Genomic DNA, 18,209 nt, shown 5'->3' on the forward strand with positions numbered 1-18,209 from the left:
CCTTCACAATGTCCTTGGAGATGTGCAGAGATGGGCCTCTTGTGTCTGTGGGGCTAGTCTGGCATATTTTTTCTTTCTTTCTTTGAAAGAGCAATAAACACCTTTGGACCACCCCACGGAGGACTGAGTTGTAGCATGTTGTCCTCAATTTGCCTTCTGCTCCCACTGCCTGTTGTCTTTGCTCCTTTGTCGCATGTGTGAGGATGGATATGTCTGTCCCAAAAAATTGTCTGCAGTCATTCTGCAGTCCCTTTGACATCTGGCAGGCCACTTGTGGCCCACAGACCACAGGCCAAGAAACACTGTATGGGGTGATGTCTACTGAGTGGCCTCCCAGATCTCAGGCTCTTTGAAACACATAGAAAGAAGCAGTTTCTGTCCTGGAAAAGACATTGCCTTGGGCAGACAAGCATGGGGGGAGGCAAGGACAGGGACACCCCAACCACCAGGGACCTGACTCTTCAGAGTTACTGTCTGAGCAGCCCAGGTGAAAATTTAAAGGGATCCCACTTGCAGCTGTGCTGTGACATGAGATGGGGATGCTGGCAAAAGGCAGGCAGGTAAGGAGGCTCAGTGTGGGCCTGTGGTGGGAGGGAGCAGAGGGGGAGGAGGGAGCTCTCACCAGCCCCACCACACTCCAGCAATCAAAGCCCAGCCTCTGTAATTAATACTATTTAGCCCAGGTTAGTAGCAGAGGAAAATGTCTCTTGTCAGGCTGGCTTTGCCCACTGGCCCTGATTTAGCAACATGAAAGCATTTTTTCTGATTAACTGTTCACTGAAGGAGATAAAAGAGATGACCATGAAATGTTTTCTTTAATGTGATGAATGTAAAGGGACTGGTAGAGCTGGAAAGGGTGAGAGGAGAGAAGAGAGAACGCTCCGACAGCAGATGGGGATGGGGTGGGAAAGGGGTGGGGGGCAGAGCTGGGGGGCTGGGATGGAGGGGGCTGTGAGGTAGGGGCAGAACTGGGGGGGTCTAGGACTAGGCTGGCAGGGACCCCAGGATGGGAATGAGTGGATAACCAGGATGGAGCTTGGAACGGAAACATTTCTGAAAAGAGAACTGTGCTAGCAACTGTAATTGTTACAGATGTATATATAGATAGATATGTATATATGCATGAGGTTTTTTAAGGCTTTTCTGAAGTTGCAGTCTGAATGCCAAATTTCACTGCTCATCTCTACTACTAAGCTAAAAAAATGTTGGTAGCTAGGAAACAAAGTGAAGTAGTAAAGCTCCATTTCTAACATGATGTGGTTAGGATATTTTGGGGAACCGTGATGCTGCTCCTACTTTGTAAAACCGTACTAGGGGGTTGAAAAGCTATATATAAAAGCTAAACACAGTTTCCTACCATGCCTTAGAAGACATCTCACTGTCATGTAGTCTTAACTGGCCTTCAATGGCTTTCAATGTGCTTTAAACTATGCATTGTTGACAGCTTACATTTTAAACTTTTCTCAGGATGGACAATGAAGTTGGTCTGACACACTTAAGATTAGTTTCTGGTTTCTGTGTATTGGGTGGGAATAGGGTGGGTACTTGCCAGAATGAAAAAATACTAATTTGGAAGAGAGAGGGAGAAAATCCAGAGAGCATCCCCAGTCAAGCTAGTTTTTGCAGTTGTTTGCAGAAAAAGATTTTGCCCTGATGTTTTTATGTATTTCAGGATAGAAAGGGAGAGTGAAATAAGATGGTTTCAGTTGAGAGGTTCCTGTTGAAAGGTAATTGTGCACAAGGTAGAGGATGAAACTCCTTGTAGATAAGTACCCAGTCACAAAAACTGATGTGCCTGTACAAGCTGATCGTGCTAAAGGGGATGTACCTTTACAGGCAAGCCAGCAATTGTTATCTTCCCAGGATGTGCAGTGAGAAGCTCAGACATGCACAAAGGCCTCAGCCGTGTACGACACTAGGCCTGCAGGTCCATAAGCAGATCGGATGTCTTCACATCAAGTTCCCCTTTTGAGTCAGCTCAGCTCCTCTCCCAGAGGTCAGAGAAGACACAGGAAAGGTCCCATGGCAGGCAATGGAAACACTGAAAGGGAGGTGAGGCTTGAATGCAGATAAGAGGAGTGAAAACTAATTTATCTGAAAAAGCACTGTCATTGTGGGGTATAAAATAATGACTGGGAAGTCCCTTTTATTTACTGAGAGGCAATAATAGCAGAGGGCAGATGATAACACTGAAAGGGTGACATTTTAGGGCTCTTTCATCTAGGAGAGAGAGGCATAACAAGCAACGGGGGTTGCAGTTTCAAGCCTGGCAAATGTAAATAAGAAATGAGGCACCTTGCACGGGGGGAGCTGGCATACATTGAAACAGGGTTTGTGTGGAGGTTGTGTGGAGCTCACCATCTCTTAATGGCTTTTTGTCCATGAAATAGCTTTTTGGTGATTGATCTCAACTGCAGTGATGGCTGAAATTCAGTGGTGGAGAATTAGTCAGGCTAAGAATTCCTGCCTTTTCTTCATTCAGTCGGAGACTTGACTGAAAAATACCTCCCTTTACCCAAGTAGCTCAGCCATAGGGAGTGTCCCAGGGTGGTGGTGAGCGCAGTCACCTTCTTGAGGGGCTGTGGCATTTGCATGGCCAAGAAAAGCGTGCATCCCTTTATTGCCTGGGGGAAAGCGGGATTAGTCTGTGTGGAAGCAGCTGCAGGAAATGGTCTTTGAGTGGAGGCCTGAGGCCAGGAGGAGTCCTTGTGGTGTCTGCAGGAACATGTCCACTGCCACACTTGTTGACCTGGGACAGCCACTCTGAGAGCTGTACTGGGTGGTCCCTCCTGTCCTTGACAACCTGCCTTCCTGGGAAAACAAAATGCTTGAGCCTCGGCACCCCGTAAATGCTTCCAGCAGCTTGTGCCAGGCCTGCTCAGAGTCACCATCCCCACTCCTTGGGGAGCCTTTCTGTGAAGGCTCTGTAGACATTTCAGGACAAGCCTCTGCATCCTTTCTTTCCCCTGCTCACAAATGTTTTCAAGGCTCATCCAATAGCATCAGTGCATGTTTCCCTTGGACCTTTCAGGATCCCCTCCTGTTGTGTGCCCCTAGGGCAGAGACCTCGGTGTGCTCCCCTGTTTAACCTTGCCTCCTGTTCCCAAAATCTCCATTCCTGTGAAATATCCTAAGCCTCCCATAGGCTCAGCTAATGTGCTGTGACACATCCTGCTAATCTGCAAGCAGCTGCCCAGGCTGCCAGCACATCCCAAGGTTTTGGGGTAAGGGCAGTCCATGCACCTTGCCTCTGGCATGCAGAGTGGGTCAAGTACTGCACAGGAGGTAGAAAAACACCTGCAAGTGATGACTAAGTATTAATGTTTTCCCAGAAAGTGGCAAATCTCTCAGCCTGGAGTCCATCATCATAAATAATTTTTGTTTTAAAAGCAAACAAACAAACCAGTGGAAGTCTCCCAGCAGCAGGTGCTGCCTCCATGTGAAACCCAGCCTCACAACCCATGGTTCGGAGTTGCCTGTTTATTCTGTCTGCTATTTATAGCTGGTCAAACCTTTCCATCCTGCCTTGTGTTTCCTGCTTCCTCTATCTTACTAATTAATGTATTTACTGTTAGTATTTTAATAAAACAAACAAAAAATTGTATGAAAAATACTGCCTTTGGCCAGGGTGCTGCTGGCTTGAGTTGTTTGGGAGGACACAGGCCAGCTGGGGAAGCTTGTGCTGTAATGGATGTTGGAGAAACAGTGAGATGGGAAAAGAGGTGGTGCACATCTAAAGCACGGGGCAGAGATCAAGAATGACAGGACTGAGTCTGTCTTCATGGGGTGAACCGTATTATTTTCACTGGCTTTGTCTGAACCACCCCTCATCTTGTGCCAGCTGCCGCTGTTGTCGCTGGTCCCAGCTAGGGCAGCCCCTGCTCCAGCTGTGGCAAGTGGGCCCCTGGCTAGAAGGCATGACAGACATGGGAAAACCAACGTTGTGTCAGTCCAAGGGGAAGCTGTTTAATGCAGAGACTGGCTGGCCGTGCTTGTGGAGAAGTTTGGCTGGGACACAGGTGCGGTGGGTGATTGCAGGCTGGTGGCTGTGGCTGCTTAGTGAAGGAAGACAGTGACTCCGCAGCTGAAACCACTCTGAAAAACTGTGACAGAGAAGTGTCCTGAAATCTCTGGGATAGGTGACACCGGCCAACATGGAATAAATGAATTGAACAACCCGTGTACAAAAAACCATCCACGTGCCACTGAGCCTCACTTCATCATCCACTCTTCTGCAGACGTCCTTTGTACTGCTGCTACATGAGCCATGACTGCAGCCACCTCACTGTGTCAGCTTCACATTTTTCTCCATTAGGCTTGTATTTCCTTACTTACATGCAAGTTTAAGCATTGCTTTATAGCCTCAAGCAAACACCAATCATGTGCCTCTCCCTTATTTAAATTCATTTTACGGGCCAACACAGCACAAGATTCTGTAAAGTATGGCTGTAACTGAGCTCCTGCTTTGAAAGTCGGTGTTTTGGTCTGTGCTATGAACTATATAGGCCTCATTGGCCTTAAAATCTAAATAATTATCACCCACACTGATACCACCTTTGTGAAAAGGGTGGTTTCTTTCAGTTCATATTGGGTCATTTAGGAAGGAGGCTCTAAACCTGACACTCACTTCTCTTTCCTGAGTAGTGCATGATTAACACTTGTTCTGGATTTTTGAACAAGTGGGATTTGCACCCCTTTGTGGAAGGGAGTGTAGCCCGCCTGGTTGTTGCATGAGTGGCTATTTTCTCATTTTAGAGAAGATGGTATTGCAATTCACTGCTCAGCAGGAGACAAGTCCACAGCCTAAGACACCTCTGATCCCCTAAGATATCTCTGTTCTCCCTAGGAATCTCTGTGGCTGGAGAGTGGGGAGAGCCTTGCTGTGAAATGATGGAAGTGGTGCATGCCTCTGCTCCCAGAAAAAAACCTAGGCATCTAAGTGGATCAGGTATAAAGTGTAGATAGAGAAAACACAATGAGTTTTCCTTTTTTAAGTAGTTGTCTACCCAGGGTGCAAATTCTGAACCCTCTAAAAAGGCCAGTTGTGATAACAAATGTTTATAAAAATAATGTAGCTGATCTTAGAGGGGAAGTTCAGGGTGTGTTTTGTTAATCTTAGGAGGTCTGCACAAAATTAATTTATTACTTATTTTTACACTGGATAATTTTCTGGCTGTTTTTTTTTTTTTTTAACAGGGCTGCTAATGTAACAATAGGATGGGACTGAACTGTTAGCAGCCTCAGGCACTGTCCAATGATTCACCAAAGCATTTCACTTGTACTACAGCTGATATTTGTGTGACATTCAGCATGCCAGACTGGAACATTCAATATTTGGGACTCAGATTCCTCCCAGACAGAAAGGCGCTTAGGAGAGGCTTCAGCCTATCTCTGGGTTCCTTCCTTGAACAAAAATCTGATTAAGTTAATTATGTTTTGTGAGAAAAAAAAAAAAGGAATAGAAAAAATATGAGATGTCAGTGAAAAGAAATAGAAAAAGCTTTCTGAGCAAAATCTTGAAACAATGGATTCCTGCCATCTTAGCTGTCTCACCTTTCCTACTGGCTCAGCTGTGATTTACATTTCTATTGATAAAAGAGTGATCCTGATGTGAAACAGCTCTGCAAATAACCAGAGCAAAATTCATGCATCCTTTCACAATATTCCAGCTCAATATTTTAGTGGAATGAAAAACTGAAGAAAAGGATATTTTTTTAATTGATGTTTTTTTTGGAAACTGGGCAATGGGGCTATTTCTTCAGAACTGCCTTGGGAGATGTAGTAGTGCACGGACTGGATGCTCCAGAAGGGTAGGCTCTTTCTGCAAAGCACCACCCCACATTCCAGCTTTCTCACCTGAGCAATTTTTTTTAATGCTAAATACTTTTTCTGACAAGATTTATAGGGGTCTTAAAGAATCTCACCAAAAATCAGATTGGTAAAATGTCTAATGGCCCTTCCTCCGTCTGGTACAGAAGGGAGTTAACAGCATAACAATGCGAGAATGTTTAGCAGTTCATGTGATTGCACAAACGTTTCTTTTACTCCTAGAAATGGGAATCAAAAAGGGTTTTATGAGTTTGACAGATTGCCCCATTCTACACTGTCCATTGCTCATTTCACTTCCAACGATACACAGCTGCAACATGTTTGATGTGCCTGTGAACCTGAATCAAAGCAATGAACATCTTCTTAAATATTTCTATAACAAAACCTGCTCAATAGACTAAATTATCTACAGGAGGGGTCCTACAGGAAGCACCTGCACTTTGGTATTTAGTTCAGCATCGTGTTTCCTAATGCTGCTGACCTGTTCTGTGATCTTGAAAAAAAAAGGTTTTTTATTTGTTTCCTCTCAGATCCCATCACTCTTTTGTGTCCTTACATGCTGAGTGCTTCATAGCAGAATCTGTCTCGTCCCCTTTGTTTGTAGGAGGCTCTGTGTGGCTTAGTCAAAGCCCATAGAGAGTGATGTCATATGAATAGTGCTTGTCACCTGGGCAGAACAGTGGAGAGGTCTGTCTGATTTTCCCCCGTCTGTTGTGGCACAGGACCATTTTGTGGTGTTGTGAAAGCTGATGATGTGAGCGAAGAAATCAGACCTCACCTTGGGATGCTGCTGCAGTTCCTGGTTGCTGGCACAGTAATGCAGAAATGCAGATGAATTCCCTGCTGATGCCTGGACTAGACGCAATATAAAGCAGCTTGAAGAAAGATTTGTTCAATTCCAGCTTCAAAGAAGCAGGAGGTATTTTTGTTGAAAGAGGAGCACCAGCATGGTCCCCTGTAAAGGTGCAGGTGCTGCTCTGAGGCATGAGCTCTGGTAAGTGAAGTCAAATCTATGGGGAGCAGCAGAGTTGAGGAAGCCTAGCTTCTAATGCCTTCATTGCAGTGCTAGAACTCCCTATGCCTTCCATACTTACTCTTATAATACCCTGCAGTTCACTTCAAGCAGGCTGTGTAGCAGACAGCAAAGGCTGGACATGGTGCCTGGACACCAGACTCACTAGGGACTCTTTGATGCCTGCTGGGGAGCCCATCAGGGGTGCCACCCCAGTCTGTGTGCCTGCAGCACATCAGCAAGAGCACTTTCCAACCACAAGGACTGCTTTGAAGAAACAATGTTTTGGGCTGACACAACGGGCACTGAAGGCAAGCAGTTCACCAGAAGAGAGAGGAGAGAATGTCATACCGAGATGTTCTGAGCTGTAAATGAAAGAAGAGTGTATGAAAAAGGAAGACAGTTTTCTGTAGCTTGGATCAGTCTCAGCTGTTAAGAGTCTAGTTTGTATAACACCTCAGTCCTGGAGTATTTAGGCTTTCTATGTAACCAAGCTACCTGGCTTTGGGCTGTTCTATTGCATGGGGCTTCTTACAGATCAAAAACTTGGTGGCATGTAGTATTTCTTTGAAAGTTTAATGGGGATGAAAACCATATGAAGGTAATGAGATAAAAATCTCATGACATCTGTTTGCACTTTTAAAAATTGCATGAAAACTGAAAGCATGCAAATAAGCTCAGCATTTGATGAGTGATGAGCAGTGTTCCTGCTGCTTGTGTGTCAGCCTGGAGCTGCTAATGACTAGACAGGCTATAACTGCAGCTAAGAGAAAGCCATGAGGAAACAGCACTTGATTAATAAAGCAAAATGCCAGCTTTCAGTATTGCTGGAGTGCCCAGACAGGTGGGGTATGACAGTCTTGAGCAGTCCTGAGAACTGCTGACTCCACCAAGCTGGCTCAACACAAAGCTCATAGTGACTCTGGAGCAGACAATCTTTTGCTTCTCTTTCAAACCATTCTGACACTATCTAACCCTTTTCCTACACCTGAATGTCCAGGGGTTCCAGACTGTCACCATGACAGCCAGGTCATCCCCAGGCTTGTAGCTGGTGGAATCAGGCAATCAAATGCAGGATGCTCCAGGTTTCTCTACAGGTGCTGCAGACATTAAAGCATGGGAGGTCATGGCAGGTGTAGTAGCCAAAGCCTGAAACTGTGCTTGGAGCACCAGAGAAGAAAAAGTAAGGGGACCAATGGAAATGTGCATGTGGAATGAATCCCTCTTTCCATCCTATGTCCAACAGTAGCCAGCACCAGGTTTCCTAGAAAAGATGCCAGGGCTTGGAGGGGTCAAGTGTGGAGTAAGCACATCTCTGCCTTTCATCTTCTGTCATGGGTATACCTGCCAGCTAAGCAGCTCAGTCAATGAGCAGCCAAAGACAGGTCCTGGAGCAGGATAACTCATACTCCTTCTGACACAAGTGGTCATTGTTTGCAGCGTTTCTGAGCCTTGCTGACTGCCTTCAAAATTATAGAAGTTGGCCTGATGGTACGGAGATAACTGAAGTCAGACATACTCCCCCCTGCTCCCTGAGAGGGAAGCTCCCTAGGCCAACTCTCAGAAGCCAGCAACAAGAATTAGAAGAAAAAATTGCATAACTTACTGTTATTTGCAATGGCCCAGTGCCTTCTAGCTACCCAGGCCCTTTCTGAGTACTGCTGAGTTTATGGTTGGTGTTAAAATATGTGTATTCCACTGGAATTCCCCATTCTTTAACTCTTTTTCCTCCATCACTTTTGTGCTTATGAGGGAAAATGGCAGGTGTTCCCAACTGTCCCCTTAAAGACCACTGGCACACTCATATTGATGACTCAATTTCTCTTTCTCCTTGAGGCAGTGTTCATCCTGGAACGTTCAGGGTCGTTCCACTATCACTGTGTTATCTCCCAAAGGGGTGGGTGAGCAGACCTGCAGCTCATAGCAGCTGACACAAAGATGTTGGGACCTCAGCAGTGGTCCCACCATGACTACAGTGCCAGCCTGCTCCCCAGGCATTGCTACACATCACTTAGAGCCCCATAAAGCCCACGAGTCAGAGGAGGGTTCCAGGATGCTTTTATTTGTTTTCATCCCCCTGACTTTCTCTTGCAAAAGGGATCCCTCTTCACTGAACCACTGAGGAGTGTCTCCCCAAGCTTTGTCAAGTCCTTTCTCATCCAGGAGGCATTTGCTTCACTTTTATCTCCTTATACATCTTCCTTACCTCATTACATATCCTTGTGTTATTTTACATCTTCCTTTCTAGATCATTAAAGCAATCACCATGTGGCAATGAAGAGGGGCAGCTGACCAGTGAGGGAGCCTTGCCAGGAGGAAAGTGGAATGAAGGATAAGTATTATTAGATGCCAGCATGTCAAGCTCTGGGATCAGGGAAATTCAGGAGTATTGTATAATGCAAGGGATCTCAAGATGCTAAAAATACAGACTTGCTAACAAATGCAACAGTGCAGATTTGTAGAAGAGCTGGGATGGTGAGTGAACAGAAATCCCAACAACCCCAGACAGTTCCATGTGATACATCTATCAGCCTCTGTCTTTGACTTCAGGGCTTTACTAAGGGAATTTGAAAAACACACTATGTACCATTAATTATGACTGGAAAGCTCTTCTTGAGTTAGCTGACTGTTCTCTTTAGGTCAGTCTAGCAAAGAAAAACTCCTCCTGACTTGAGGGCCTAAGATAGCAGCTCTTGGGTTCTGCATCAGGACAGTACCTGTGGGAAGGGAGAGCCTAAGAGAGGCTCTGTCAGAGCCCAGTACCGAGAAAATGGATGATAAAATGAGGGGACAGCCATCACATGGATAGAGAGCTGATAGAGCTTCACTCCAAGGTATCTTTTAAAGTCAGTTGCATGTAAGCATTTTCTTTGAAGTAAGTGCAAGCAGTTCTCTGAGTAAGAACTCAGAAGCAGAATTGGGCAAGGCTTGGTGGTACAAATGTGACTGCAGTCAGGAAATACTCTCTCTTTTCCTTGAGATACAAACTTGCTAACCTCTGTGGGATGGGGGGAACAACACTGGAAATGAGAGCAAGAATTGCACAACACCCTGTGACAGAAACCAGGCTTGACTCCCAGCCAGTGTAAATTTGAACTAAATGCTATACTGGATCAAAAGTCCACCAAGTTCATTCTCCTAGCTTTGACAGCAACTAAATTATAAAAACTGGGCATTGACAGAGGGATCTTTTCCCTTCTGCACCCTTTTAGCACCTGACAGCTTGCACTGCAGACATGTCCAGAGATGGAGCTTTGGCTAGACCACTGTATTTGACCATGAGAGGCTTCTCATCATCTGTTGTGCTGTTTGAGGCACTGAGATGATTGTTTTCCACAACATCCCACAGCAATGAGTTCCATGGGGTGGTTATATACCATGTTAAAGGGGGTAACTGAGTGGGTAGAGAGGCCAAATGAATTTTTGCTGCCTGAATCACTACCCAACCCCCCTTCCCCCCTTCTCAACATACACAGAATTAAAAACTATGAACCTTTCAGTCAGTGCTTATGAAGAAATCCCACAGCTGTACCACACAGAAAAAATGGGAAAGTCCAAGTTTGAGATGGGTTGTTGGTCATTCCACAAGAGTAACATCTTCATGGGAATTTTGCCAACTAAATTCAATTGTGATGCTGCAAAAATGTTGTGTAAATAATGTTTCTGTGATACATGTGTTGCAAGTTATTACCAAGCCATAAAAGATCTGGGAAAGAAGAAACTGAAACACAAAATGCTCTGTGATGCCAGAACACCTTCTGGTGAGTATCAGTTTGCAAACCGCAATGTAAGTTTATGCCCACAATTTAATTGACCTCCTGAAAGCAAAGGTAAAGAGGAATAGAAGGGCAGGCGTCTGCGGTTCTCTCTTTCCTCCAGAGAAATTCATTCTCCATCAAGTTCTGCCCTATTTCACTGGCATTTTCTCAGCTCCTGAGCGATAGAAAACAATACCTAAAAAACAACTCTTAACTTAGGTGTGCAGGGAAGGGGGCTTGTGAGACATGCTCAGCAGTTTTGAGGACGGACACACAGCTCCCAAATCTGACAAGGAAACCTGAGACCCACCACAAAAACCACACAGCCCAAAACAAAAAAGATGGCTTAAGAAAGCAGTGTGCTCTGAAAGATTGCACTGCTGTGGTGGGAAGTGTCTCAACCAAGCTCTAAATGGTCATGGCTGAGAAAAAAACCCATTTTATCTCTCTTCCCAAAACTTGCAATCAAACATCAAACTCTTTGGTTTGGCAGAATTAACTCATTTCTTTTCTTTAACTATGGTCTCACAGTAGAAGAGCATCAAAACAAACTGAGGAAGCAGGAGGAGTATCCACTGCTCGAGTAAGGCAGATAGCTGTGCTTGAGGGCTGCCGCAGTCTATTGCCTACACCTCATGGTAGGACCCCTGGGACAAAGGATGCATAGTTTCCCCCTCATTATGGAGGCTGGTGGTGTGAAATGCTGCTCTTCTAGGGAGAAATCTCCTCTGGGAGCCATTTACCACTGCCTTTTTGGCACACACCAATTATCTGCTGTGTAAGCTGTGACATATATTGGTATCACAATTATACACCCCCTGCTCCTTCATCTTGTTTAGTCTGTTAGCACCTAGGTGTGTAGAGTCTGAGCACTGGTGTTTAATGTGGGAAGAAAGGCAAGTGCTAGGATTAAGCTGCCCTCCAGCCGTAGATACTAAATAAAGAAAAGCAATCACCAAGAAGGCTGTCTCAGCCCCAGTGCCTGTTCCAGCTCAGCCTCTCCCGTACACAGACCCTATTCTGCCACAGTGCACATTTGTGTCCGAGGAACCAGGCTAGAGAAAGGGGAGTAGAGCTGCTCACATATACTAAGGACCATCTGGAGAGCTGCAGACATTCTTGCTGCCTCCTTCCTGGGGCATGGACTCCATGAAGGCCACTGGACATCACTCTCTAACTCTGAGGCTCTTGCAGGCAGGGATGCTGTCATCCTGCTGCTGCCGCCAGGCTCTCAGACCTCAGAAGCTTCTCTGTGATGCTCTCTAGGCTGCAACACGAGAGGAAAAGGGCAGGTGGAGGAGGGGAGCATGGGGATGCATGATTCCCATGGTAGCAGAGGCACTCTGTGGCCCAGAATAGGCTATGCCACAGGGAGTGAAGGGGATGTGTTTCTAGCTCAGCCAAACCAACAGGCAGACACAAGTGTGTAGAGAGCCACCATCAGCTTCCTAAATTAAAGCTCTCAGCAGGCTGGGGCCACCCAGTATTAGCAAGGGAGCTGTGCTCAACACGAGTACCTCCCTGCCATTTTGAACTCACTGTGTGCTGCAACATCAAGGCCACCACATGGCTGGGCTTTGGTACAGGATGATATAGCCCAGCTCTCGGGAGCTGCAGTCCCAAACCTCACATCTGCTTTGTGAGAGGAAGCGACCCTGGCCACACTCCCTCACAGGGAAATTAGGCAGGGAGAAGAAATACAGCAAGCCTGAAGAGAGAGAGGAGTGGGGCTGGTGTGAGCCAGGGCTTCACCAGAGCCCATTTTCCCTCCTGGAATAAGGGGGAAGGTGGGGAAGGGATGTGCTCTGTCCCTGCAGTTTCCCATTTTGCATTCCCAGCTGGCATTAAGGATGGCAAAATGGGCTGTGCTCTGACAAGTTGTGCCTGGTAATCAGTGGAACCACATCAGTTCCTGGCACAGCGGAGCCAGTAGCAAGGGCGAGGGAAGCCAGATGGTTGTAGAGGTGGCTGTCTGGCTATGCCCTGTGTGTACACATATCACATTCACATTTACATACATCTCTACCTACACAGAACTGAACTGGAACTAAGATAATTTGACATAACAAAGTGGGATTTCTCTGTGACAAATCCAATCTTGAGATTCACCCTGTAGAAGATTCTCGCATAAACCTCCCACTCTTTCAATTACCCTTTCCCACTGTACCCCATCCCATTGCAGCCTTGTAACTCCTCTGCTTGCCAGCACCAAGGTGCTCCATAGAGCATCCTATTCTCCCACATGGGAGCACTGGACCAATTTGGTACTCCCAGGAGGCTTCGCCTGCAGCAGGTGCTACTCAGAGGCTGGTGAATAAGAGCCCAGGGAGAGCCTGGGAGGAACTGCCAGCTGCAGCCTTGCTCTGTTAGCATGAGATGTGCCAAAAGTTTCAGAGCTGATCAGCACCAGAAGGCAACTTCCTGATGCAATTAAGATAGAGGTAAATTCAGACACATCTTGCCATTCTTCTGGGATGTGTGTTGCTAATTAAAAGTCAGCCTGTATGTTTAGGATCAAGGACGGTGACACGTCCTGTGGTGGTAGAGAACATTTCTGCATTTTCTTGTGACACTGGTGGTTGGACCTACAGAACATGGTTGTGGCTACCTGTGAGTGAGAGGTTTCCCTTGGACTCCTTTAACTTATGCTGCACACCTGCTCCCATTTAAAACCTTATTAAATTCAGAGAGGCAGGGCTGTCCACAGGTCAGGAGCTGTAATGGAGCTTGGGAGTTTTCAGTTTTGCACTTGAATCAGCTGGATTCAAAATGTGATGTTGGGAAAGCCACCTGACTTGTGGCTCCATTCACATCATACAGGCCAGGGAGTGCTGAGCCTCCAGAGGGACCCTGCCTGAGCAATAAATCTTTGAGTTAAAGATTGACTCCAGTTGCAAGCACAGAGCACAGCAAGTCTCTAGTCTCTCTTCCCTTTAAGACAGCTGTGATACAAATGGTCAGTCTTTAGAGGATTTTTTCTCCCATCTGTGAATTAAATTTTAACTGGGCATCATTTTCTCTGCAGCTGATGAGCCTTTCTGTAGGAAGTTTTGTGATCCCAGCAAGTGAATATAGTTCATGCTCTGACAGTAATTAAATGATAGATCCACTTTTGGGTTGAGGAGACAACATGTCCTCTAGGGTGGTCCATCAAATGCAGAAACAGCACCATGCAAACGAAAAGACAGCTCAAACAAAGGATTTCACAATGAGACTCTTAGAGCTAAGGCATTTGAGATCATTGGATCTGGATCTAGTTCCCAACCACAGATTTGCAGCATGAGCTGAGGCTCTCAGCTTACTCTTCTCTATAAAGGGAACAGTACTCTAACCCTTTTATACAGAAAGGCTGTACACAAATGTGAAGCTATCTAACAGGCTGGAGGAGCCTCCACCAGAAGTAGCCACAGCTGACTGTCCTGATGGTTGCCTGAGTGATCTCATGAGACTAAAATCCCTTCTCCATGTCATGTGAAATCTCAAGAAAGCAGAAAACCCAAAGGCAAATAATCTGTTTGAAAATGTACCATGAGTTAATGGAGAGTTCTTCTCTGTAGAGTGAATATTTGGTGTATATTTATTTGTATTTCCCTCCTACCTTCCTCTTTTATAATTAAAAGAAATCCAGAAAAAAAGCTAAAGGTATATTTCAACACCAGCTCCCTCAGGTTTGTGATCAAGTAACTTTTTCCCTCCTTCAGCTGTGAAAGGAAGCTGATTGCTGAGAATCACTAAAAGAGCAGATTAGCGCCTGCTGAACGTTGCCAGGTCCTAGGGCTGATCAAAAGCCAGGTGGTGCCCCTGACAGCTCCCCCCAGCCCTCTCTGGTGGCCACCCAGATGTTCTCCCATTCTGGCCCTCAGATTTACAATCTGTCATGGTTCACAGCTGTGAACTGGACTCAAACACGGCTGGCGCTCTGTGGTTGGAAAGACTAGACCTTGCTTCTGTGGGCTGCACCTTGCTTTCCAAAAAATGTGAGTGTTCAGAAGAGTGAACAAACCCTCACAGTGAAGATTTCAAGTGAATGGGTCCCAAAGCAGTGGATCTACCCTAAGCATGCAAACAGCTGGATGCAAGGGCACCAAGAGTCTCTTAGATATTTCAGAGAATTCTCACTATCGTTTGGAAGGTCAGCATGGCCAGTTGTTTTGCAGATGCTCTAAACACATGAGTTTCTTCTCTACCACCAGTGAAGATTTGCTACATCACAATTTGGCCATTGGGAGGAACAATCCTTCATCAGCTCAGTCCTCAGCCCTGGGACCATTCTCCAGAGTCCTCTTTTAATGCTCATTCTTGAACACTAAAAGGTCAGACTACTGCCTGCTAAAGGCTGCCAGTCTACAGGAATGATCTGAGACCGGCAGTAGTACTCCACTGACTTGATGGCAGGTTGATGGCTCTTAAAATACCAGAAAATGGGTGCCAACATTGTTCCATATATATTTCTTTTATGCTTCCCAGCTGGTTATATTCAAGCATGGCTTCCTGAGGAATCTCCAGAAAAACAGGAGACCCCTACAAGCCTACAAGCTCCAGAAACACCATGTTCATGTGGCTTTTCAAAGCACAGCCAATGTATTCTTGCCCTTGTTGCCCAAGCCTCTCCCCATTTAGCTCCTGAAGGCTGGGAGATGTGGTGCCAGGCACTCAGCCAGGGAGAGCAGCACAGGGATGCAAAACAGCCCTGCTTCAGGGTCATGCCAAGCTCTAGAGTCACTGCCTGGGGAAAGGACGATCTTCTGTAGTCATTCTCTTTCCCTCCACCCAAACGCTGGGAGATGCTTTAGCTCTTTCTGAGTTTTTATCCCTCACACCAAGAGAATGAACCACTAATGAGAACCATTTGGCTTGCAAGTCCTCACTGCTCTTTCATATCAAGGTCCCTAAAACTATTCCACTAGCTCAGAGACACAGAAAGTGCTGGTTGTATAGCTTCTGCTCCTGAGATCCAAAAGCTTTGGGCTTCACAGCCAGCCCAGACTTCTGCTTTCCCTCTGGTGCAGCCACAGAGGCTATTGACCACTTCTGTGTGGAGATGCTGCTGGGACTCTCCTGAACAGGTTCTCACACTAGCAGTCTTTGCCAACTCCTAAATTCATCAAGTTTCTCTTCCACAACCTGGAGCTCCAGAGCGCATCCCTCATTTCTGATCTTTCTCTCCTGAGCAGAGATTCCGAAAATTCCTTAAATTAAGATGTCAGTTAAGAATCTACCTTAGATTGCAACAATCTACCTTCTCCACATTTGTGGTGTTGGTGGTTCCTAATGTGGATGAATGCTGGGGCCACTTGTTCTGAGCTGAACAATTTTCTGATGTGATGGGATGATTTGGACACTACAGTGCCAAAACAGGAACCGTGCATGAAGTCAGATGTTTGCCGTGAGTAAGACCATGAGAATTGTGTGTGTTGCACAAACCATGGATAGCTCCAGGTCCAAGGAGCTGGGAGCTGGGGAATCTTGGAGGAGCTTGGAGCCCTGCCTAATGGGGATGAGGGAGGCTTTATGAGCAGCATCAAACACTGTTCTCAAAGAAGGGGCTGCATAAACACACTTCTTGGCACTTGGTCAGTGAACAGAGAAATTTCTTTTTCTTCCCAAGAATGTGTTCAGGGTGGGATCTTGGAGTCTGATCTTTGAATAACACTGGTGGGGAAAGCCATGCTGCATTCCTTCTCTGCTCTGCAGGGCCAAAGGCTGGGCAGGGTCCCATGTGTGCAGGGCTGCAGTGCCTGAGGATGCTCTTCCAGTTGCTTCTTGGGGACCCAACACAAAGATGTGGCAACATTCGGGATAAAGACTCTTTACTTCTGTCATTCCCAGGAGTTATTGGGAAGAGCATCTGGCCTGAGACCCCTCTTCAGGATCATACCAAAGGTCTTCAGAGAAGGATGCAGGATCAAATTACTCCTCCAATGCCTGGAAACACTGCACATACTGCAGGGAGGCCTCTCTGGGCAGCAGGTAGACCATTTTGACTCTGGATGCAGGCAAAATGAGAACTTCTGAGATCTTGTGCTGCCCTAGCAAAGCCCTGCTTTCCAAGAGTTCAGAGCAGCCTCTTTTCCTGTAGCCTCCCTGCAGCCAAAACATTTGGCATCATTGACAACCAGGGTTTTTACTTAATGGGTAACAACTGTCTTATCTCCCATGGGCACTGTGAGGATTACTGAGTTAACTGCTTTGGAAATGTACAACAAGTGACTAATAATAATGGGAGTGGCACAAATATTTCATAATGAGCAGCCTGTCGGATTCGGCCTTCTCATTCTTTTCCTCAAACAGCACTCACTATGAAGTTGCGTTCTTCTTGCATTCTTGCATTTGTTTGTTGATTAAATCGATGAAAGCATCTGGCCATCTCTTTTCCTGTTACTTGACAGCAAATATTTGAAATTCAGTGTGTGTTAGTGGGGGTGGTTCCTCACATGTGTGTTGCTGATCCTTGGACAGATGAGCAAGTATGTTCTCTGAGAGGCAAATTACTGCAAAAATAATTCTGTTTTGCCTATTTTGTGCAGGGGACTGAAATGTGATGGCTAGAAGTATCTTGAGCAGTAAAATACAGTTTCTCATGGAAGTGAAATAGTATCATACTCCCAAAAGTCATCCAAAGGATTTGAACCCACATTCTCTGAACACCAGACAACAAACCTTGACTTCTGCCCAGTCACCTGTGCTCTCCAAGGGACTGGGCAGGGCTGCAAGCACATTCCTTCCCAAGATCTTTGTTTTCACCTGTTGCTCAACTTGAATTATTCCTAGTGCATGGTGCTATATATGGGCTGACTGTTATTAGATAATCCTGAGCATTTTGGTAGTAACAATAGCTGCATCTCCAGGGAAACTAGGCATCATGGGCATCAGCACTCCATAGCTGTGTCCAGCTGGGGCAGTACCTTGCCTGCCTTCCCTGCTGTGAAGCCATATGTTGCTTGGTGATGCTGGGATGTCGTTATTGTTTGAGCAGCAAATGGAGAGGATTAGGATGACTTTGTGGCCAGATCAGGCAGAGCAACTGCTGTCTTCAATTTCAGCAGCAGAGAACAGAGCACATTCGTGGGTACACAGTCATTGCTTTCTCTGGAAAAGCCCTTCCCATCCTTGCTCGTCTCTCCATGCCAGTGCTACCTTGTGCCCTGGCAAGAGGCCCTGTCCCAGAGCAAAGCCCAGCAGGTGACACCCCTTCTCTTGTTGACCTGGCAGGAGAGCAGCAGACTCTGCCAGCAGCGAGGAGGAGGCAGGGAGTAGGTACTGGTACCAATTAGCAGCCTGAACGGGGTTATTACAGGACAAGCTCTGTTTAACTTAACTGCTAACAGACTGGCTCTGTCATTTGGAAGAAATCACAGGCAAACAGACTTAATGGGGGCCTGGAGGAGTGGGGGCAGGGAGCACCGTGGCTTCCCCTCCTCTTATGAGCAGTGTATTTTGTAAGATACAGATGTAATTGCCGTTTGAAACACATGTACAGCAGGATGGGGAGGAGGTCGGGAGGCTCACTGATCAGCTCAAATCTATGGAGCAATCTGCATCCTGAAGAGCATGGCTTTGCACATTTGTTTCACAGTCTCTTTTTGTCACCAGAGGATAATAGGAAGGCT

This window comes from Aphelocoma coerulescens, chromosome 3, assembly GCF_041296385.1.
Source record: "Aphelocoma coerulescens isolate FSJ_1873_10779 chromosome 3, UR_Acoe_1.0, whole genome shotgun sequence".
Classification (NCBI taxonomy): Eukaryota; Metazoa; Chordata; class Aves; order Passeriformes; family Corvidae; genus Aphelocoma; species Aphelocoma coerulescens.